Source organism: Myripristis murdjan, chromosome 1, assembly GCF_902150065.1.
Source record: "Myripristis murdjan chromosome 1, fMyrMur1.1, whole genome shotgun sequence".
NCBI lineage: Eukaryota > Metazoa > Chordata > Actinopteri > Holocentriformes > Holocentridae > Myripristis > Myripristis murdjan.
The window spans coordinates 23,784,397-23,798,268 of NC_043980.1; the positions used below are offsets into that span (position 1 = coordinate 23,784,397).

Genomic DNA, 13,872 nt, shown 5'->3' on the forward strand with positions numbered 1-13,872 from the left:
GTGTGGTCCTTCTTCAGCTCTGTTCTCAGCTCCATGTCTGTTTTCTGATTTTCTCTGCTGACTTTTGTCTGGGTCCTGTTTCAGGTGCTGAAGAAAACGACTTTTATGTTTCTCAATGAATTGTTGTATTGGGACTATCACTTTCTGCAAAGCAAATCTCCTAATTTCATTGTAACCTTACAGCACACAATATATTCACAATGGCTTTTCATTTTTCCAATCGGCTTTTGCCCTGGTTGCAGTAAAGCAAACTCACTGGAGAATGAAATTTGAAGATTACTTTTGTTGGACAAGATAATCAAGACTATTGGCTGATTTCCCCGGTGAATATTACAAAATAACCCTGCACATCTGTTACTCTGCTGTGTAGAGCTGATGTCTTAAGACGGAAGTGGCAGGGGGTTGAGAAAGAGTTAAACGTACCTCTATCAATATGCAGAAAGGTGCAGTCTGTAAGGCTCTCATGCGTGACTTAGCTTGCTCAGGGCTGCCTGGCAACGTCACTGTTCTCTGTGCTCATGAGTGGGCATTTCTCATTATATCGCAACATGGTCAAACACACACACGCACACGCACACACACACACACACACCTTCCGCCCTCTAACATGTGGTTGATCAGCCACTGAAATGTTAAAGGATGATGAGCCCAAGTTTGCAGTCAAAAAGAAAAGCACAAGACATCTTTGCAAAGCAGGTTAAGGTTAAAATGTATGTGAATCCTCAGGGAGAGATGCCTTATTTTTTTATGCACTTCATGAGCCCTGGTCCACTGTGGGCTTGAACCTCCTGTCACTGACTGGAGTATCTTGGTCGTATTACCAGAAGTGTTTGGACTCTGCCAAATCAGAGTAGTTGGGAAGCAGGCAAGTGGAGGAAGCTGTCCCTGCTGTGACATCTCTGACCTCTTTTTATTGAGAGTGCAGATGGGAAACACAATCATACAGACTCCACAGGAAGGAGAGGAAGGCTCAGGCCCAGGGAAGAGGATGGAGCCTTAAGATGCTACACCAGAATGAAAAAAGAAAAATACAAGAAATGTGCATTTCTTTATTGTTGAGTTGTGTCAGGAGCTTCAGTGTAACTTGTTTCTTTTTGCTGTGTGTGTGTGTGTGTGTGTGTGTGTGTGCATGCATGTGTGTGTATGCGCACACATCTATGTTGATAAATGAAACACTCTGAATCATTCCACCCTCATCTGTTGAAATACATACAGTTTGTGTAGGTGTTCTCCCACTTCATTTAAACTCATACACACACACACACACACACACACACACACACACACACACACACACACACACACACAGAGTTGTCCCTCCCCCTCTGATTTAGCAGTGGCAGTTAAGGAGGGTCTGGGACAACCTGATTACATAGAACAGGAAGTCAGAGGAGGGAGAGGTCACAAACTGCAGACCCTCGTACACACTGCAGCTCACGATAAAGGCTGAAGGAGCAAACAACAACAACACACACTTTGCTTGCTCATTCACTTGCAATAACAAGAATTTCACTGCACACTAAAGGAAAACAGTTCCTTTTGGATGTCCAGTTCACAAGGTAGGCTCACTGTTTTAACTTGGATAAACTCGGACTGTTATTATAGGCAGAGGTAATACTGCACAGTTTGTATTGATTCCTGTGTAGCTTTGTGCTGCCCTCACTCAGGCTGGTGGAGGGGGGGTGTCAGTATTTTGGAGTTCTTTTACCTGGGGCAAAAACGTTTGTGTGTGTGTGTGTGTGTGCGTGTGCATGTACTGTATGCAGTGTTTCCCCTACACAGCGGCAATAATGGCTCAGTGGTTCTGCTACGAGACTATGAGTTTTGCCAACATACGCAGAGGTCTCATTAGTTCACAAAAGTTTGGCTGAAACTTGCGTTGCCACTATTACAAGGCACATTAATTTGTCGGCCTGACTAAACAGTCCCTCTGCCCTAGAATTAGCAGACCTTTTTGCTTTTTAAAACCTTTATTTAGGTACTGAATGACGGCTGGGTTCACGCTCCCTGGCTTCCATTTTCTTTTGTTTTAAAAAATGAAACATCTTTGCTTGTTTACAAAAACCTCAAACAACAGAGTCGTTGTGATGTTTTCAGTCAGCTGTGCTTTATGTCTTAAATTGATTCAATCAGGGATAACGTGACAGCAGAGGTGTTGAAACGTGCAGTGATATTTGCTCTTACGTCGCTCGTATGCTGCTGCGGAGTAACATTGATTTGTAAGATGCACCCAACATTGATTATCAGGTACAGAGCTGCATAAATTGAATAGATGTTTTAGGGGACACGGTCAGAATTTTGCTGCTATACTGTTTGTTATTCCCATATAATTCTTATCTCAGTTGCCTTTTAGAGCCATGCTTTGATGCCACTTGTTTGGTCCTCATGAACAGTGGGAGTAACCCGCCAAAAACATCCTGCTGAAGAGGAGGAGGTGCTCTTTGATCATCTTACTAGGTTACTGTCACTGATCTAAGGGACTCATTTATTGTTTCCATTCTGTTTCATTGGTGTTATAGGAGGTGATGTCTATCTATGATACATTTTGTCAGTTTGTAAATTTTTTGATTTTAGTCATTTAGTCATGCACAGCATCCAGTCATATGTGAAGCTGAGACCACCTGTGAAACAAATACACATTGCTGCCTAAAAACAAATCTGCAGGAAAACACTATGCGTGTGTGTGTGTGTGTGTGTGTGTGTGTGTGTGTGTGTGTGTGTGTGTGTGTGTGTATGTGCGTGTGCTGGGATAGCGGTGGACAAGCATCATTGTTTAGGTTGAGTTAGTTCCTGTCAGCAGCTCTCATGTGGTGAGTGTGGTCAGTTTTGGGGTGCTTGCATTTGGTGGTTGAACCCTGATGTGCTGCGTTGCTGAATTTTAAAGTTGTTGTGTTTATTTTAATGTCATAATGTTGACATTTAAGCAACGATAAATAAATGAAATAGTATGCATTGTTTTTTTGGGTGGGGGTTATTTGTTTGTTTTGCATTTCTGCTTTATTTCTGCTTCATTTGGCATGCAGTAAATGGTCTGAGGTTGGATTCAAACCCAGGCTGCTGTGGTCAGGACTCAGCCTTAATGTATGGTACACACTCTTTTCCTGTGAGCTGCCAGGGCGCAAGGGATAGTATACATTGTTGGTCTGTGAACCTGTTTGTACAGTACATTACCCCCATTGGCCTGAAACTGGCTTTCCAGTTATGTTTTGGGACATATACCATTTGCTGTGTGTGTGTGCGTGCCATGCAGGTGTGGCCTGTGCTGAGCTGGGGTGAAGCGATCAAAGTGAAGCACAACTTCACAATTTCCATCAGCCCTTTTTTTATATGCCCCTTTTGCTGTATCAAAAAACATCAGGTAAACAGATATTAAGTAAAATCTCCAAATGCAATGATTTTAGATGGATAAAGTTTTTATATAATAACATGTAATTATTATATAAAATAATAACAACAAATATGCAATGTAAACTCATTTTGTGAATGAAAACAGGAGGTGCACATGATTTGATCACATGACCAGTTGCTCTTAAACCTCTGACTTCAGACAGACAGATCTGGTAATAGCAATGCCAACAGTAATGTCAGCAGACACAGGCAGCAGCGCAATTCAACTACAGTCGTTACTATGTTGATAGATTTTGTCCATCTTTGTCAAACTTGGCACAGCCATGCAGCTAGCAAACAAACTGGCTGCCTGTACGGTGAGGAGATGGCATAATAGGACACATCATTCAGCACCTGAGGGAGGCGTTTTATTTGCTTAAACAGATGTTATGGAATCACACCTTCATTTGCATAATTTTATTTTATTATTTGTTTATTTAGGTAGTTAGTTATTGGACATTTGATTCAAATATTTTCTGGAAAGGAGCTTGTGACCGAAAGCAGTAAGATAAGAATACAGTGAGTCTAACATATGGCAGATAGGAGTCATTCAAAAACATGAGTGGGTGAAAATCTGCATTGTTGCTTTTTAATTGCAAATTGCCTGCGTTAACAGTCTGCTTCTTCAAAACCTGTAATGGGCTTTGTGGATGTTCGGTACCTCAGCCACAGATTAGATGCTGTTTCGAGGTAAACGGCTCAGCAAGATGAGTGACAAGTTTCAGGGCATGGACTCAGACAACCGAGGGAGAGGCAGGCAAGGATGCTGGTGTACTTGGTTCCCTCAAGGAAACAGGTTTCATTTTCTATCCTTAAGTGGTCTTTCTCATTTCAGTTGATAGAGTGTGGGATACTTAAAAAAAAATAGCACATTATGCCACTTAAAATGAGAAATGAATACAGATGCCGTCTGTGCTGTTATGTTTTCTGTGTGTTAAGGTGTTTGAGGTAACCTACTTTCTCTCTCTCTCTCTCTCTCTCTCTCCGTCTCTGTTTCTTTCTCTCGTTTGTTTATTTATTTATTTAATTTATGTACTAAATCGACTGGCTCGTCTCCCACACCTCTTCCCTCTCATCTTGTTTATCTGGCTGGCTACTCTTACTGAAGGCAGCAGATATGCAACCTCGATACACACTGGGACGGTTTTTACATAGTGAATAGTCATATCTCGAGCTTTTGGTCAGTTTTTCAGGCTGTTAGACTAAAGTGGAGCAGATGGTGGATAAAGCAATGGGCTTTCGAAACAGTAGAATATCCTTTTTTAGTAGAGTTGGGCGATGAATTAGCTGTATAAACACAGCATTATTCATGGTCAGAATAGATGGCCAGTGTTTATCATATGGAACTTAAATATCATGAGCTGGGTCACAATACAGTTGAGGCGCTTTGCTTTTAGTGGTTCAGATATAACACATGATGCATGAAAGCTGATCTTAGATCCATTATTGAGGGCAGAGGCTTATGGAAGAAGTGGCCAACGATTAAGCGCTGACCAGGACACCTCACCTCAGGCGCACACATCTTTCCTGGAAGTCCCCTCTCCTTCCAGCAGGCGGAGGGCTGATGACGTTAGGCGAACAGTTTCACGTAGCCAAAGGCCATGCACTCTTGCTTGCACGTTAACTGCCCTCTCTTGAGCTCAAAGAGGTAAAAATAGCCATTTAGCAAGAATCCCAGTCATGTCTTGGTAACAAAGACTGATTTATACAAGTTGCTGCACTAAGCATAGAGGAGCTTTTGTGCCGCCCCTCCTTCTCCTTCTGCAGACCTCGTCACCAAGGCCATGAGCGCCAAAACCTCTGACGCTCTCTACACCCCTCTGTTAGAACAGGCTTTGTTCAGGGCAGTCCCAGGGTCCTAATCGCAAAGCTCGGGGAATCACATCGCTTTACGAGATTACGCATTTGCTAGTGGCTTTTTTGTTAGAATGCAGTGTCATTGAGGTATTATGTGTTTTTTTGGGGGGCATATCTGCGTCAGCAAATGCAATTATGCAACCTTTTAAATTATATTGTAATATTTGCTCAAATACTTGGAAATGTTAGATCTTTAGCAAAATTCATTGTGGGATTTTTTTCCCACCAGAACCTGCCCAAAATGAGAAGAAATTTTGATGGACCATTTTCAAATTGGCCCGGGCAATATATCAATATTATGTCACATCTGTGAAATGTCATATTACGATAAACAAAATTAGAGATCATATCTAGTTTTATAAGTGTTGTCTCTTCCTGGTTTTAAAGGCAGCATTACAGTAAAAGGATGCATGCAGTTTTCTGACCATATTAGACTGTCATAACTGTTTCATTATCTGTCTTTACCCTGCTTGGTCGTCATATCCACGTTACTAATGATTGTTTATCAAAAGTCTCATTGTGAAGGCTGAATATTTAGTGAAAGCACTAATAGTCCTCCTTACAATATTGCCATCATATTGATGTTGGTATTTGGTCAAAAATATTGTGATATTGGATATTGTTCAAATCACGCAGCCCTAATTTCACAGAATGTAATGATATTAACATTTGCTTTGACTTAGGACATGTAATACTTGGTAGTATCCAAACATTCCCATATCCATCCCTACGAAGAATGAATTAGGTTAGAGGCCTAACACTTCATTTAAATTTTTCTCACTTTCCTGTTGTCATTGTTTACTCCATCCAGAGAGGCTGCACACAAGATTACACAGACCAATACTAAAGCCTGTGTACTGTTGCAGGTTTAATTTCCTGCCTGGGTGAGGGACACTGTAAATATATATCTAATGCAGGAAGGATTTTGCCCCATGTCACATCAACCGACCATAAAAGGTCATCTGTTTTCTGTTTTTCCGTAAGTTGTTGCCTGGCAGTGATTTCTGCTAGATTATAGGATAGCAGCACATACTAATTTGTTCCGTTATCACCAATATCTTGACCTTCCCTCCTCCTCTTCATTCCCTGCTCATCCTGTCCCTCCCTTACAACGCTCTGTTTCTCTCCCCCCCTTCTCTCTCTCTCTGTCCCTCTCTCTCCTTCTCTTGCTCTGTTTTTCTGAGGAACAAACAGAGAAGCTGTACTAGCTGGGATGAGTCAGTGCAGCTGGGGTGCAGGTCATTTACCCACAGCCCACTCACACAGGACAGATGGCCCAGCCACTTCCATCCTGCTAAGTGCTAACTGTGCATTCAGAGTCAGTGAGATAGGCTAAGGCTAAGGTCCGTTGCGTGAACTGGTGAGAGCTCAGCTAATGCTAACAAAACATTGAGCTGTGTTGATGTGAGTAAAGCACCTGGACTAACTGGGAAAGATAGACCAATTAAATCCACATAGTCACACAGAGACAAGGGGTCACATGGGCATTTGTTGCAATTTTGAAACAGTGTTGTGAGTATCTGTGAAATGAAAATGAAATGAAAAGTATTAATAACAAAAGTAGTACTCTGGTCTACATAACAGAACTAGATTATCTTGTGATGACTGAAAAGAAAACATCACTGTACAAATTGGCAATGAACTGAATGCATCACTTGTGAATGTTTTTTCTTGATTTAATTAACCTTGATCATGAGTCATTTAGACAAAAATTACGTTGATTTACATCAGTTAAGTTGATTTTAAATTAATTTTGAGTCAGCAAAGAGGGTAGTGTAAACACACCTGACATTTCACTGAACCTTGTGTGTGCGGGATGAGAGTGTCATCTTGTGCTGCTGCTTCCAGTTAGGAGAGCACTATGACCTGATGCTTGCTCATCAGTGTTTCTGTTTTTTTCCCTGACCATAAGGACTCCGCTATTACCAGGGTATGTCACTGATATTATCAAGTCAGCTAAAACACCTCCGGCAGTGATTTCTGGCATCCCAGGACCATCACCTAGATCCGCTCCCCATCTTTCCCTCTCTCTGTCTCTCATATTTCAGTTCAACTCAGTGAAGCGTTATTGGTCTGACATTTGCATGAAAAAACATGTTGCCAAATCAAACATTCTTACATAGACAGTGAAGTAGACACAGTGAATAAACACTAAATTGCAGTAAACAAATCTTAACGCATAAAGTTAAAGCAAATTATTAATTGAAGCAGCTAAGACCACAGTATGCAGCATGTTGTACAGTCTATCTAGTAGTACAGCATTTAAATATCTAATATATGTTTCTGCCGTTGTGGCATGCAACCACCTGCCAGCTGTACATTATGACTGTCTTTTCCAAGAATGGCTGCTGGCTCATTTGAGAGGTTAAGAAAGGTTTGGATTAATTTATTGAATTTGGGGAAGGATTGTTCTTCTTTTTCTTTTCTTTTCTTTTTTTTTTTTTTAAGAAGAAGAAATGGATTTCTGTTTCAACTTTTCCTGTTCCACATTGGACACAAACAGTTTTGCTTCTTTCCAGCCATTCTTTCTTGTGACAACCAGTCTCAGCAGTTTATATTTAGAGCGCTCCTGTCTTTGTGCAGACTTTTTTGGTTGACTTTTGCTGCTATACACTTAACTTGTGTTTCCAATTGTATCATCCTTGGGACAGCCTCATTTTGCAACCTGACAAAATGAGAGCTGAATTATGATTCCTCACCTTTCCCACTGATTGACAATTTTTTCAAGTGGCAGTACATTATAGGTTGCACCTGCAAAAAATTTGGTTTCCCTTCATAGCCCACAATCCCCTTAAGCCAGGTTTCTTCCTCTCTGCATACAATTTCCTAATTTGAAATGTAAATATGCATCCTCATCGTGCATCTAATAGCTACATTACAGCTCGGGTAGACATACTTACAAAAGCTAACCATTGCTTGTCTATCTTAGCAACATCCTCAATAGAAACTACAAGAGCCGGAGGCCTAAAGATCAGACTGCAGTATTCACCACTTTGCAATGTTGGTATTTCACACTGAAACACTGGAAACAAACCTATTCTGTTTGAACATCTGTGTTTGGTATAAGGAGATTTTTTTCTTATTCCAATTAGTAGGTATCTTGAAGAAGGGCATAAAAGGAAAAGTGTAGTGTGACAGCTTGAATGCTTGGATGCCCAAAGAAAACAGCAGATATATCCCTGCCCCAAGACACATCCCAACTCGTTACACATGAGACATACACAAGCATACACACAAAATAAACAAGTCTTTTTAAAGAAGAGCAGTTTCCTGTGTGTGCTTATTGGTTTAGATTTATGTTATAATGTACTTGACTATACACCTTTTGGTTGGCCATGCTTATCTTATTGGTTTGTGTGTGCTTCCTAGAACTGTAACGGTATGTATTCTCCAAACTGTCATCACCGCTGAAGGTTAAGCTGAAGATTAAGTGTTGAGCGTCCTCATCCTCAGTGACCTCCAGGTTACCAGAAATGAGCACACTGTCAAACAGAAAGAGAGATTAATAAATAAAAAAAAAATAAATAAATAAGAAACACTATTTTGAAAAGTAGTCATGGCAATATTGATTTTTCAAGCTCTGAAATGCCTCCTTACAGTAGTTGTCAAGGTTTGTGTGTGTGTGCATGTTGTCTACGTGCATGTCTTGACTGTGCATATCACATTATATTACAGAGATTGTCGCTCATGTTGAAATTATTTCCAAGGGTTTTGTAGTTGAAGTAAGGCTGAATCTACAATGCATGAGACAAAGCATTAGCACTGTGTTTAGTGTCTTGTTATTACTCTGCCACTTTTCTTTGGGCCAGTGCATTTAATGTGCCAGGCAGGCACATGCTTTGCCTACATTAACGCTGGCAGGCTCATGAGCCCGGAATCATTTCACACACAAAGGACCCCAGGGTCACTTTTCACACATTGTCCAGCAGCATCATAGAAACAGCACACCTCTCCATGGTTTGAAGGGATAGTCTTGTTTCAGGTCCTGAATGCTTGTGCTGCAGGAATACAGAAAACCACAGGCCTGCCTCATTCATTAACCATTAGAGATATGGAGGATGAGTTTAAGTATGCAGTTTAACAGCCCATGATGGCAGTCCATTCGCATTAGCAATTAGTGCGCTTAAAAGCTTTTTACGCTGCATTAAGCTATCTATGGCATGAAGCACAATTAGCCTTTTAAGTGCTGTGAAACTGGAGTTGGTAGAGCCTGAGTGATGTTGCAGGGATGCGTTCAGAAACATATTTAGAGCAACAAATTGGTGCAAAACCCCATTTGTACAAGAGCCTGAACTGAACACAATCTTGCTTTTAACAGCTGCTGTCTATAGGATGTGTGGAACGAATTTCAGCCGCCTTGCCATCCAAGTCTTATGATATAACTGTCAACCCTGATTTAGAATAATATCATAATCAAGACACATTGATGCTTATTTATCTCTGTACTTTGTTCTAGCATGATCTTTGATTCAGATCAATCCTGAGGTTCTGTGATGGAACCGACTTGTGTTGCTTAGCCCACGGGACTTTTCCACACTCTGATAAAGAAAAACTGTGTGGATGATTTCATGCTTTATAACTTCATGTTACTGGCAAAGGAATAAGGAACTCAACCAGTTCCTCAAACAAAAACTGATGACTTGTTCTTTTCAGTATTTAAGAACTAACAAAAGAGCCCCACACACTGTCCACTTCACTTGCAGTCAGAGATATTTAAAAACAACATCAGTTAATTTAACAGACAAAAGGAGAGATCATCTTAAATAGTTTGATTGACCCACCTGGACCATTCAAGTTACACTGACATCACCCATTGAATTCTTTTATGAGACCCACATGGACCAACCAGGTTGTACTACAGATTGACATCACTCATTAAAACAATCAGTTATCATGTATAAGCACATCATGGCACCATAGACCTACAATATGAACCTTAAACTAAATGAGTCCTCATATAACAAATATATGATAAGTACCACAAAATGCTCATAGACGTAATAAAGAAAAGCTGCCATACCATGATAAATGTTTAAAAAGTGTGATTCAAATGTGGTTGGAGCTTGCCAAAATTGTCTTCTAGAGTCAGTCACTAGACAAGATTTAAGGTGAACTCTCCTTTTGTCTGTAAAATGGCCAGATGAAGGTCTCTGTACCAAAATGTTGTAATTAAATATCTCCTATATATGTCTCCTAAATATTACCTACGGCCTCCTCCTTCGCACCTGTTGATCCATAGGTGTGCCTAAGTACTGCTCTTTTATTTCTTTTAGTATTTAAGAACTGAGAGATGATTTCCTTCAAGTAAAGGTTTCTGTAGGTGTCAGTCATCATTGAACAGGCAACCGTTTGTAGACGTTTGTTTTCCGTACTTGGTCTGCGTGGTTTCTATCAGTAAGCTGGTGAAGATGGTGGAGCTCAGACACCAGATGCCATGCAGGGCCTTTGTGATAACAAAGACCACTGACCTCTGGAGGCCAAGGCTGAGACGCTGCAGGCCTGTAACTGTGGAACAGAGAAGGTGCATGCCTCAGAGCCATTAACCTCCTTCATATTTGTTTTGTCTGTCCGCCAATTGTATGTTATGCAAGTACCTAATATGTACATGCTGCTAATCTGCTTTCTTTCCTTCAGTCTCTCCATTCTCCCTCCTCCCTGCAGTCATATCAGGCTGCCTAAGTTGCCCATTTCCTCTTTACTCTCTCTTCTTTTTCCCCACCTCAGCCTCTGTCACTCTGTATTGCTGTTAGGCTACGAGGCCTCTGACGGCAGCGTGACTCCACTCTGATGGCATCTCCTCCCAAGCCGCCCCCCCCCCCTTCCTCTCTCGTCCTCTTAGTCAAACCCTCAATACCCTCTCTGTCTGGCCCCCTGTAAGCTTTAGGACCCGGGTGGGGGATAGAGGGTGTCTTCCTGTTTCTCACCCTATCAGAAGACACCAGGACACTGGGAGAAATGGGGGAGGAGGGATGGAGAGGGGCTGGCGGGGACAGCTGCCATGCCAGGGGAGCCCTCCCCATTCCAGTCCAATATCGTCCCATCCCGTCCCATTCCCAGCTCTGAGGCAGGGAAGAGCAGATACAACCACCAGACTCCTAAAAGTTGAAGTGGGCTCTGTGATTGCCAGTTTAGTTGACTCTGATTGATACAGATGCTGTTTGGGTTCAGATTATTTGGGTGACGCTAAGAGGGCTACGGTGGAGGTACACAGCTGTCAGTAAGAATCTCATTCTGATTGGTCTGAACTAATTGGGATTTAAGCAGTAACGGACGTCATTTCAAAACACCATCACCTGCAGGGGAGTATACAACACTAGAAGTAATAGAGCAGGAATAGAGGCCACATCCATTCTCCAAGGTGCCCAGGCATCAGGTAGGTAACTATGAACAGTTATTCTCAGCTGTTCTATGATGGTCAGACCGCTGTTGTCCCACAGTGGTATTATTGAGATGTGTGTTTGTGTCATTAGGGGCACTATAATCTGGTATTGTCTTAGTGCTGTGTTATGCTGACAGTAGTGTATGTGTGTAAATGACTCTTGGCTCAAGTGAAAATGCCTCTCTGGTTATGTGCGCAGGTTGTGTGTTTGATGGGAATTGGACCGAGCTGTCAGAGTGTTTTGCCGTTTCCTTGGGTTGTATTTTGTGTCTGTTTGGGTATGAATGTGCCTGGGGATGAGTTTGAAATTGCAGTAAGCATCAGTGGTAGGAATCACTGTAAATATGTACACTCCTCAGCATGGAGAGAGCTGTGTGAAAGCACACAGATGGAAGAGAGATGCTCACGCTCTCACACAGCTTGTGATCTGAGAGACACTGTACTATAACTGAGCTAGTGTGGAAACCGGTGGAAACACAAAAACAAGGGATGCAAAATCGCTTCAGAAATGCTCTTCTTAGAATTACAAACTTGGTGCGTTTAAGTGGAGTTGATATGTGCCCCATTATTTTAAAACTGTTGCATACTCTGTAATGTGCTGCTTGTCCCTACTATACCTTGTTATTAGTTCTGCGTAACAGCAGGTCTTCCTCTCTTGCATCTGTCTTGTGCATCTAGTATAAAATTCTTACCGAGGCGTCAACCTTCTCACCCTGGGCGGGGCTGGTCCTGGTGTAACCTAAGCTCTAGGTCCCCCTGCTGCTCTCCACGGGGTAATCTGACCCTAGAGTGCTTTGTCATGTGCCAGAGAGAGAGCTTCACTCTCCACACCCACTGTCTTTGTTTGACCACATCACAACACAGCACAACACAACACTCATTGGTGCTTAAAAGAAGGCTTGTTCTGAAGTCTTGGCACATAGTCATTCACTTTAGTCTATATGATTACATTTGGTAATTGGTATGTAAAAGGGCCTGCCTTTAAGAGTTTGAGGGTATAAGCCTCTTTTGGAATATGAGTGTGTGTGTGTGTTTGTGATGATGTAATGTAGGCCTTTTGAACTGCTCTGCTGCAATGTGAGTGGCAGACTGTATTTGAGTGTGTGTTTTTGTTGACAGGCCCGCCACAATCCCAACCGATTTCTACATGAAAAGTAAAGTCTATGTTGCAGTTATTTATGTACATTATGTGGTAGTGTGTGTTAATTAGCATTTTAGTGTCCACTTATGTGTGACTCTTGTATATCTCTGCATGTGTGCAGTTAGCAAATAGCCAGGGGTGCCGTAGGGCTGCTTATTTCTTCAGCCTGGCCTGGCCTGTTTGTGGAGGGAAAGGTTTGATGCTGTCCATGCTGTCTCAGTCTGGGGCTTGGCGCACTAACAAAGGGCACCCTGTGGATGGAAAAACAGCTGAGGGATGAAAAAAAAGCCCACAGCATTGTTAATCTGGTCAAAATCGTACCCCAAAAAAACAACAACAAAGCTTTCGTTTGCATTCCTTGCACTCTGCTGGCATGCTTCCTGAACTGTCTGATCTCAGTGGTGGTTGTTTTGCTATTGGGTCTCCTTTGCATTTCCAACTCAAGAGCACAAGATTCTCTGATATGGGATTGGATTATGCCAAGGATATGATGTCCATTATTTTCTGTAGTGCACCATTAAATGGAAGAAGCCTCCATAAGTGACCAAAGACGCCTCCCTTAGTTTTTTTCAGTGTAAGGAAATAATGGATTTTTGGATAAATCCCTTGCCTTAGGACAAAATCCAATGATAGCTTGGACAAGGCTCTGTGCCTTCTGCCCAGAGCTAATTTTTGTTCCCAAAAACGAAATGTCTAGTTTAACTTCCCTGACTGGGCAAAATCAAGAGTTCATGATCTCACTGGGTCTGCATGCAAGGAATCCCTACAATTTAAGTTCTCTGAACACTTGATGTATTACTGCAGATGCCACAGTGTGTAAACGTCAATGCAATCTGGAAACAGGAATATAGCATCTGATATTAAAGCTGCGTGTTTCTTAATTGTTTGCCAACTTTATAGTAAAATAAATCTGTCCGGTTACAGTGTGATATGTGATGTTTCATATCTGTTCCCCGGAATTTAAAACAGATTTTTTTAAATATCCTGGATTGGAAGAAAAACACCTGTTTTTTGTTGACTGGGACTATCGCAAAGTACATCAGAGTGTAATTTAGGATGAGGCTTTTGGCACCAAACTGCCCCCGAGCTATGTACACTGAATGAAAGT

General features: G+C 41.7%; 1 protein-coding gene across 1 annotated transcript in view; it reads left to right on the forward strand.

Moving 5' to 3' along the window:
- Nucleotides 1-13,872, forward strand: part of gab1 (GRB2-associated binding protein 1) — a 60,063-nt gene that overhangs the window by 26,893 nt on the left and 19,298 nt on the right.